The sequence below is a fragment of the Amblyomma americanum genome, chromosome 9 (assembly GCF_052857255.1).
Source record: "Amblyomma americanum isolate KBUSLIRL-KWMA chromosome 9, ASM5285725v1, whole genome shotgun sequence".
Classification (NCBI taxonomy): Eukaryota; Metazoa; Arthropoda; class Arachnida; order Ixodida; family Ixodidae; genus Amblyomma; species Amblyomma americanum.
Genome location: NC_135505.1, coordinates 93,996,361 through 94,006,822, shown reverse-complemented (window position 1 = coordinate 94,006,822; position 10,462 = coordinate 93,996,361). Strand labels below are relative to the sequence as shown.

The 10,462-nt window shown below is 44.1% G+C and overlaps 1 long non-coding RNA gene across 1 annotated transcript; it reads right to left on the bottom strand.

Annotated features, from left to right (window-relative positions):
- Positions 1-2,553: 2,553 nt before the first annotated feature.
- Positions 2,554-9,538, bottom strand: LOC144105156 (uncharacterized). The gene is made up of 3 exons (XR_013308712.1): positions 9,425-9,538; positions 5,834-5,893; positions 2,554-2,752 (listed from the first exon to the last, which is right to left on the bottom strand). It is a non-coding gene; the product is annotated as an uncharacterized LOC144105156 (long non-coding RNA).
- Positions 9,539-10,462: the final 924 nt, after the last annotated feature.

Sequence of the window (10,462 nt, the reverse complement as noted above, 5' to 3'; positions counted from 1 at the left end):
AGTATTTTTTGGAATATACAGCGCGTCCAGGGCAGCCAAATTTCGGAACCTGAATCATAATCTCTTGTATTAGTTACTGAAGCACAAAACTCCAATATGAAGAACGACCATGTCATGGCCCCTTTTAGGACTACCGGTTATCTTGCCTTCCCATTAAATGTGAACCCCATTTCTTCTTCTTGATTCTGACTAGGACGGCTTTAACCCGCGTTTGTTCCCTCAACCAATCTCCCCCCTTCCGGTCTCTTAACGTTACACCTATATTTTTTTCTTTCCATGACTCGCTGCGTTGTCCTTAACTTAAGCTGAACCCTTTTCGTTAGCCTCCACGTTTCTGCCCCGTAGGTGAGTACCGGTAAGATACAGCTCTTGTACACTTTTCTCTTGAGGGATATTGGTAGCCTGCTCTTCATGATCTGAGGGAACCTGTCATATGCGCTCCGCCCCACTCTTATCCTTCTAGTTATTTCCCTCTCATGATCCCGATCAGCGGTCACTACCTGCACTAAGTAGACGTATTCCTTTACCACTCCCAGCACCTCGCTTCCAATTGTGAACTCTTGTTCCCTTCGTAGGCTGAACATTACTTTGGTTTTCTGCGTGTTAATTTTTAGACCCACCGTTCTGCTTTGTCTAACTCATTGATCATGATTTGCAGTTCATCTCCTGAGTGGCAAAGCAAGGCAATGTCATCAGCGAATCGGCGATTATTTAGGCATCCTTCATTAACTCTTATCCCCAACTGTTCCCGCTTCAGGCCTCGTAATACTTTCTGTAAACAGGCAGTGAATAGCATTAGTGAGATCGTGTCTCCTTGCCTGACCCATAGTGACCCTTAGTGGAAGGGCTGCACCCATAGTGAACTTAATGACTCGGCAGCGGTGAGAGCAACAAGCGTGCTCGGCGGTGGTTGAAAAGAATGCCTGCCAAACTTGGCTGCGCCCAGACTAAAGCTGGCAGTGAACCATCGTGATAATGCTCCAAAGCACCACAACAATATGGAACAAAGCCGAAGCATTTGCACATGGCTACTATGATTCGAGATAAGCCTGATCGTTTCGCGCATAACAAGCAAATGATTATGCCTAGCGTCGGCTGTTTTGAGCGCAAACAAAAAGTACAAAAATTCATGGCATTACATCCCTCTCAAATAAGCATCGCCTCAATGCTTTCAGCACAGAGAAAGGAATGCGAAACATATAACATTGAGTAGACAAAAATAAACATTGAGAATGCGAAACACATATCATCATTAGTGTCTTTAAGAATACTCCAGGTGTACAAAATGCACAACTTCTGGGTGTGAGCGGCGACAGTAAGATGATTCAACTCAGTCAAGTATTACCACCTTGTTAAGTTTCTCTGATTTGACAAAGGTTCTTCTACGGGCCGAAGAAGCGGCACAAAACCTTTTCACGGTGTCCTCGGCAGCGTACGTGCTTCAGTGTCCTACAAAATCACGGAGCTTGTATTACGCGTGTCGTCGCTGCACTGTTGGTAGTTTATCCGGAGCTGGGAATTTAACGGGCTTCTTCTGCATGCTTAAGATAGGCGGCGACATCGATGCCGTCTTCATGAGTGACGTCTGGGAGCCGGACGCCGACAGTAGTAATTGCTTTCCTGTCGTGGACAAGCCTAAACTGTGTCATTTTGGTGGTCTCCCACACATAGGTGTAATACGGAAAGACGAAGTAAACGAGGACTGCATCCAGGTATTGTGTTCTGCGTCCCCATACACGGGGAGCATATCACCGTAGGTTTTATTCGGGAGCTCTGTGTGTCCGTTAGTCTATGGCGGATTGTATGCAGCAGTTCCCCGGCGGCTTGTGCGACTTTAGTTCAGAATAGCTTGGATAAGCTCCACCCTAAATGCTGTTTACGTCAACCTAACCATGATAACTTCTTAGGCTCCTTCGAGCAAAATGATCTGCTAGGCGAAAATTTGCTTTTCAATAGTGTATAGTCTATATTTATATGTAAATTTTACAAGCAAGCAATTTGCACCATACGTGGTTGCTCATGTTTGTCCATTTCCAAGCGTTGATAACATACGGCATAAATGGAAAAGACGCAAGCGTTTTGCAAAGTTCAGTGTGTTAAAGAGAGGAACAATGGTGCAGCATCAAGTAACGGGGACAGCAGGAGAGCCACACACGCACAAGGGCACGCGCACAAGGCGCTTGGGCGTGTGTGGCTCTCCAGCTGTCCTCGTTACTTGATGCTGCACCACTATTCCATTGAGGATGTGTGACCAGCTTGCTCATTCTTATACGTTCCCTGTGCTGAGCTTATCCATCTTTATTACCTGCCATGCGTTAGGCGATAGAACGATTACATCTTCTTTTATGAATAATTAGAAAGGTGCTAGATATCTGATGTATTTTCGCTGTGCTCACATAATCTCTTTCGAAAAATTCCTTTAGAGAGAAATTTGAACACGAAATAAACCCCACGGGATGTCGGCAGAGAATGAGTACTTCATTCTGCATTGTTGACAACAGTGGTTAAGTATTTCACATATTACAAAGTATTTCACATGCGTTCATAAACAATAAATAAGCTGTGTTCTATTTATTTCGTCATTAGAAACTTGAACACGTTTCGTAGCATTTCTCTCTTGATGGGAAATTGTTGCAGTTTCCACCATTAGTCGACCACGCAAACGATTCGCATTGTTTCTTCTTTTTGTTGTAGAACCAGCGCTCTTCGCGTACGAAGCCGGGAATACCTAAATTCTTCGGGCAGTAACATCCTGCGAGTAGAGTGTGTCAACACAGAGTAGAATAAGTTATAATATGTACTACACGTTAGAAATCTTTACAGATTTACAGAGATTTCAGTGGTTGCCTAGTCTTTTAAGCATCCACCTCGCATACGGAAGTGCAGTGTTCGGTCCCCAGTGCTGAAAGGGCCCACCGGTGATGAAATTAGTACTAGCTTTCCCCTCCCTGATGCTCGGCTTCTCGTACGATGAAATGCTTGGGAAATGGGTCTTTGACCCCACGTTGAGTGGTAATAAATACTTGTGCCATGGCCCTCTTTTGTTACAGACGCTCTTGCGGCGTAAAAATTCATTCTTATCAAAAGTTCAAAGTAGGTAGCTCATAATGTTGAGGCTTAGAGTTTATCAGCAAGGTGGTTTACGCAAGGAAAGTTTACTTACGTATATTTCTGTGCACCGGAATTTTTTTCTTAACAAATGCCGAACTGGCGGTTGTGTACACACAAAAATAACTGCATAAAGTGTCATTAAGTACTTAAAAAACTGGACCGGGATCCATACAGACTTACAGCCTCCTGGAAAAATTAGCAAACAAGATGTGCGTGTGTGTGTGTGTGCGTGTGTGTGTGTGTGTGTGTGTGTGTGTGTGTGTGTGTGTGTGTGTGTGTGTGTGTGTGTGTGTGTGTGTGTGTGTGTGTGTGTGTGTGTGTGTGTGTGTGTGTGTGTGCGTGTGTGTGTGTGTGTGTGCGCGCGCGTGCGCGTGCGCGTGCGCGTGCGTGTGCGTGTGTGTGTGTGTGTGTGTGTGTGTGTGTGTGTGTGTGTGCGTGTGCGTGTGTGTGTGTGTGTGTGTGTGTGTGTGTGTGTGTGTGTGTGTGTGTGTGTGTGTGTGTGTGTGTGTGTGTGTGTGTGCGTGCGTGCGTGCGTGCGTGCGTGCGTGCGTGCGTGTGTGTGTGTGTGTTGATACTTTCTTATAGCTTAAAACACTAGAATTTTATTATGAACACCTTACAGATGTTATTTTATACTCGACTCTAAATCTCATACAGTGTCTACACAATTCACAGCTATAGGTAATCCGCCCATTTCTCCCATTTCGGCTCAATTTTTTGTAATTTCAGAAAAATGTTTAACACGCACTTCACACCCGGGCTGCACTCCTTCATGGTTATGTCCTAGTCTTCCATCCATTCTAGTGCTTTTTACGCGGGCGTCTCCTATTGGAGCTGGATAATAAATTTCCTCATAAAAACAATATTCTTCGTTCAGTTCTCTTAATTCTCAAAATGCGTCACATGGCCGCCCCTTCTTTTCCGTTTCATACTGATTATCAAAGTTGTCGTAACTGCATAAGAAAGAAAATTATTTACTGCAATAAGCAATATGGTAAAAAAGAATCCGGCGGCAGCTGAGTGAATATAGGCGCAGACAGTCACCGAAGAGACATCGGTACCGATCGAAGTTATTACCGTGCTTTTGTTCGATGTATTGTATTCTCGCCAGTGCGTACGAACGGGTCAAAATGTGTGGCCGATCCGGGGTGAAAATATAATCCTTCAACGCCCCTCTCCACTAATATTTTTTTTTCTGGAATCTGCTTGTTACCAACTCAGCAACCAAACCAAATCAGCCTCAAGGCAAACAGGTAGTCATCACGAATCTCTATGCGAAGACAACTGGCGTGCAAAGACCTCTTGCATTATGTTGTTTTATGCTGAAATGCAATCGCTGTATTCATTTTTCTTTCACTGTTGCCACAATATGCTTTGTCGATGCGTCCATCCAAAACACCAGCGAAATAAATAATGAGCCAGAGAAATTTGGTGGCCTAAGCAGGATTTGACCCACGAAGAGTGACAGCTAGGCAAACCAACAATAACCGTAAGGCTTTATCCCGAACTCTCTCGGGGATGTTGCCGGGTACTATTTTTTTTCCTGCGTAAGCCGTTTTTGACTGATAAGAAATAGCAGATATGGTCACCTGTGTAATTCAATAAAAAGTAGGAAGTTCGTTTAGATGTGTTGAGGTACTGTAATTACATGGTAGATTAGGTCAAAACATTTGAGAGTGGTCTTCGTATACGTGTAGGTAAGAGAAAAATTTTAGTTTCCCACAAAGGCTAGTTCTTCAACTATCCCTCCTGTTCCGAGAACGAGGTGCCTCCCCACCTGAGCCTCTCCTCTGGCGGGGTATTTCGCTGCTGCCAGCGCAGTCAGACCGAGGTAATTTACTGCGCTCTTTTCATTGTGTGTTTTATTATTTAAGGGTAAGCATTCTTCAGGTGGCTCCTCTGGCAGGAGCCTCCCGGTTTCGCAATCTTTGCTCCCTTCATACCCTCTTCGTTCCAGAGAAGCCAGGTTTTGGTTACCCTATGCTACGCTCTGGCCATACCCTTCTCAATCTATGATAGCCGCCGCGCTATAGCACTTGGCTGCTGACCCGAAAAACGCGGGTTCAATCCTGACGGCGGCGGTCGAATTTCGATGGAGATGAAATTCTAGAGGCCCGTGTGCCCCTGCACTGTGCAATACCAGTGCACGTTAAAGAACCCTAGCTGGTCCAAATTTCTGGAGCCCTTCACTACGATGCCTATTATAGCCTGAGTCGCTTTGGGACGTTAAACGCCCATAAACCATAAACCAATCAATCTACGGTAACTTCCGTTCCCGGCCTCTTTCCTAGCCCCTCGCCATACTCACCGCCTGGAACACTCAACAGCCCCCGAATGGTTGCACTTAAGGCTACTCTCGGGTTCCTCACTCCTGCAATGTTGTCGTGCCTTCCTCCTTCCACGGCAAGAAATCTAAGAGTGCCATACTTCGAAACCACGCTCTGTTTACGCCGACGCTGCTACTACTACAGCTACAATGACGGTTATCCCATGTAATGGGAAAGCTGTAAAAGAACGCAGGTTCAAAGCGAAAAACACAGAACAGAACTTGTGTAGTACTGCAGTTCATTATGCCAGGCATGATATGAATTACGCACCAAATTTATTTCGCTTTACTGATATTCGCACGGCTAAAATAATATCCAGGAATTCTATCCTTGCACATGTCATGCAGGGCAGCATAGCTGTATTGAGAGCGAACAAAAAAATAAAACATGTCTACCTTTTCTTTTAAGCCTTGCACACTTCTTGTGTTCGGGTGGAAGGCTGCATACCGGTTTAGCTGAAAGTCAAAGCGGTAGAAATGTTCTTTGCATGGTTCTTGCATATTCTCAATCACAAAGCAGTAGCGGCGTTTCCCGCACACTAGACGGTTAATATTAAATATCGTCTGCTGAAATTGCCTGATCATTTTCTTTCAGTAATGCTCGCTGCCAAGATTTTCGATTCTCTTTCCGGTAGTCATCCTCCATTGGTGATGGAACAACGCTAAGTACGGGGCAGGAGACAAACATGGAAGCACAAGGACGGGCGCTGACTATCAACTGAATGTTTATGTCGGAGTACAGACATATATCAGGTGGCAGCAAGGGGGGGGCGTAACATTCAGGCATGCGCAGTCACATGGAAACAGTGGATAGTCACGTCAAATAATGAATTTATAAAAACCTGAAGCTGAGAAGGACGGATGGGTGAAGGCGATAAAACCGATAAAAGCTGCACGGTGTAGAGGGCTGTCACGCGAACTAAGAAGAAACAGATGAAGGATTAAACAGGATGCGAAAGTATGGCGAAAAAGGGGGTTATGAGTGTTTAAAACTGATGGAAACGATAGTAAAAGAACAATAAAGCGGTGGCTTCAACGATTGAGTGGTGGCTTGACCCCTGGTATTTCTGTGTTCTTGGAGCCAACCTTCCTCGTTTTTTGGTTTTTTGGTTTTTGGGTTTTAACAGACTTTTTAACCTTTTGGCCACCATTAAGCTTCAGAATTGTTGAATGTCCTTTCCTTTTTATGTGTTTGGGCCTCTACACCGCAACCTTCTTATCGTTCTGTTATTATCGTTTCCATCAGGTTTAAACACTCATAGCCCCTTTTTTCGCCATACTTTCGCATTCTGTTTAATCCTTCATCTGTTTCTTCTTAGCTCGCGTGACGGCACTCTACACCGTGCAGCTGTTATCGGTTTTATTTCCTTCACCCATCCGTCCTTCTCAGCTTCAGGTTTTTATAAACTCATTATTTGACGTGACGTGACTATCCACTGCTTCCATGTGATTGCGCATGCCTGAAGGTGCCGCCACCCTTGCTGCCACCTGATATATGTTTGCAGTCCGAAATAAAGATTCAGTTGATAGTCACCGCCCGTCCTTGTGCTTCCATGTTTGTCTCCTGCCCCGTACTTAGTGCTGTTTCTTCACCATGCAATACTAACTAGTCCGTCAACTCGCTCTTCTAAAAATCCTCCATTGAACAAACGGAATGCGTTGAACCAAAAACTGGCTTCCAAGCGATGCAGACTGCGTGTTACGTACTGCGTTAAGTTTTTATTTTCAAAACTTTCAGTAGGCTTACTGCCATACCGTACTAAAAATCAGGCCCTTTGTTGCAGTTTCTGTGGCAGGATATTGTCCGCACAAAAAGGAGACGCAGGGAGCCTCAAAAATACAAAGAACAAATTGATGCCATCTCACAGCAGCACCTATGGTAAAAACAGCACGCTGCCTTGCGCTGCGCAGTACCTAAGTGGACCGCACCGTAAAATGTTACGAACTCAGTGCCCGCATCGTCATGTATGTAGACGGCTCAATCGAGGATGCATTTGTCTACGTGGCGGCACTCAATCAACTTCTTGAAGCTTTACAGCAAAATGATATTCATTTGGGCCTCCCGCTTCCGCAACTGCATCGCTGCCTATCCCATACAGAAATGTGGCGCCCTTTTCATGCTAAGTTGCCATTTGATTAGTGGACGTTCTTCAACTCGGCTATGCACGATTTGCGACTTCACCGAGGGGCTGGCACATTAGAAAATTGTGCGGTTCGTGTGCGATTGTTGACCAGCCAGTGCTGCTCAGTAAGCAGCGAAAAAGCGGACAAATCACTTTCCTAGAAATGATAATACCAGTATTATTCAGCTACCAAGTGACCAGTTATGTGTCGAGGACGACCAGCGCCAGCGTTAGTCGACCATTTCTGGCAGCAGTCGATCTGGACGAATGCGTCTTGTTCGCTCACGCTAGCTCTCCTTGCCACCAATACCATCCAGATCTGCCACGCTTATACGTCGGTTGTACAAATCGCTGACCTACGGATGGGCGTCAGAATCAATACACCGCAATTGGTGTTTAAACTACGCTCGTATAATACTTCTGGGCCATCATCTTCGGCGCTTTTACCACAAGTGCACAATTATGCTAGAGAACGCTTACAGCAGCGTCGTTCCGTGTCCATATATAACTTGTGTGTGTATGTACTTCACATACTTTAGTACTTCTTTCTTCTCTCTATTGTTTTCGTTTATTTCATGATTCCTTTTACTTTCGCCTCTTTCTCGGCAGTCCGCGTTTTATTCCCGCTCGACCCTTATGGAATACCCGTTAAATAGGGGGAAGTTTCGTGCTGTTGCCTTTTCTTTTGCATTCACATTTTTAAGATTATTTTCTTCCTCCTTAAATTTATTCTGAATACACTGTCACGTGTATCAGGAAGACCTAGGTCCACAAATGAACACTTTGTAATGAATATTTCCCTTACATCGCTCAGAACACAGCTGTGGTAACGTTTTTTTTCGCGCAAAGTGAGAGCTGTCGTAACAGGCAGCTATATTCAATTACAGTCTACGGTGATCTCCGCTCAGAAAGCTTCTGTATTGAGCATAATGGAAGGGCCACAAGTCCGATAAACATCATACTTTGGATCGCTGCTGCATATAGGAACTTTTCTAGCTGAGTGAGCGAGAAATAAATACGAATGAAGGCGAATAATCTACGCAACCCGACAAGCTTCAAAACGTTAGCGAAGCTAAAATATGCGATGGAAGAATCCTGAAAAGTAATTCAAGTTTATTATCAGCATTGTAGGTGACATTTCTTCACAAACAAACTTGCAGCCAGTGGAAAAATTCTCTGCTACCAAACCTTCTTAAGAAGAAAAAATTTCTTCAGTTGTACTCGGGGGTCACTTTATTGCTTCTAGTCCCCTGTGGTCAATTTTCGGCTCTTTCAAAAATAGAAGATTATGTAGTGAAACAAACCTCGCACCAAACTCTAATGAGTATGTGCTTAACTTTTAATTCCGAAGGCATAGACTGAATAAGCACTTCGGACTGAAAAACAACAGATGTGAACTAATATTCGAGAATGACTATAAAGAAGCAACATGTTTCACTTACACTCGCTTGTGAAACTGCTATGAAAGAGCGCTCAATTCATTCCAGTACTATCTCCGTGTAACAGGGCTTTTTGGTGTTATACATACACAAATACGATTATGCTAGCTATTAAGTTTCCATGCGTACACAGTTTGAAAAAATGCAATCAGTGCGCACATGCAGCCCTCAAGCTATTGTCTCTATAATGCAGCGAGAAAAGTCGAGTACGTTGCCTGAACATTCTAGCCGGCTTTGAAAGTGTCCACGATGATCTGCAAGATAAGCCTACTCGTACACCGGTATTACAGTACTGAGTGCCGTGCGAGATTCCCATTTTATTTTTTTTATATATGGCTTATACTGACGTCCTTTAAAACTCCATTATAAATTTATAATTATTTGTAAAGGAAGTTTTAAAACTACCTAAATGTGCTAATACGTACGTTTCTTCTTCTCGCCGTCTACGAGGAGCACGGCGCACAAAAAGACAATCAGCAACACCAAGAAAGTAAGGCTGCGCATAGTGGTGGTCAGATAGGCTGGAGGTGGCTGGATATCTGTGCTGAGGCCTACACTTGAGCTCGCTTATAAGCTATGCTGATTGACATTTAGTTCCTACTTAATGCCAGGTCAAGGCGTGTACATCGCTGCCAACTGGGGTCCGATTCTATTCACTCATCGTGTGTTGAGCTTTAGTCAGTTCTGTTCGCCTAAAGGTTACTGCCTTCAGCACTGTAAAAAATATCCTGCGTCCTGACAACTCTTTTCTACCGTTCAAAACACTGACTTTTACTAAATATTCTAAGCATTTCTTTGTTTTTCTTGTATTTTTTTAAGTAAGATATTCGGAACATTTCACGGAACCTCAACAGCGAACGTTAACTTTACAACAGAGAAAAGCTTCCACCGCTAACATGTAGCCGTCAGAAAAGGAAATTTCGGTTCTCTGCTCTACCACATTCTAATCAACACAGATAATTTGCATGGCCGATAAAACAACCTGGCGAGTGAAGTTTGCCCCATGCCATAATTTTTTATCTCTCCTAAGCTGGTAAAGCACAAATATACCTGACGTAATTTTGGGTGCTTTATGAGATAGTCGAAATTTTTTTTCAAAATCCAACATATTGCCCTTCCTACGCACGTTTTCAGGGAAGGAGTAAGTGTACTTGTTTTCATCTAGCTAGCTCAAACACCGTTGTGATCGGAGCAGCAGAAGTTCCCCTAATACTTTTTTAGCTACGATGGTTCGGCCGAAGAAAAAGATGACTCGCTCTGGTCTACACACTTGAAAAGATCTTTTAGGAATTTCCGTGCTTTCAATTCTCTGATAGTCTCTCCTGAGAGTTTGTTTATCTTTCCTCGTTAATTATTCTGATATATCACTCAAGGCAGAACCACTACATTGGCACCAACTCACCCTCTCTTTTGGGCTCTCCTTAATAAACCTTGGACAATCCCCCGTAGTGGGTATGTGCCAT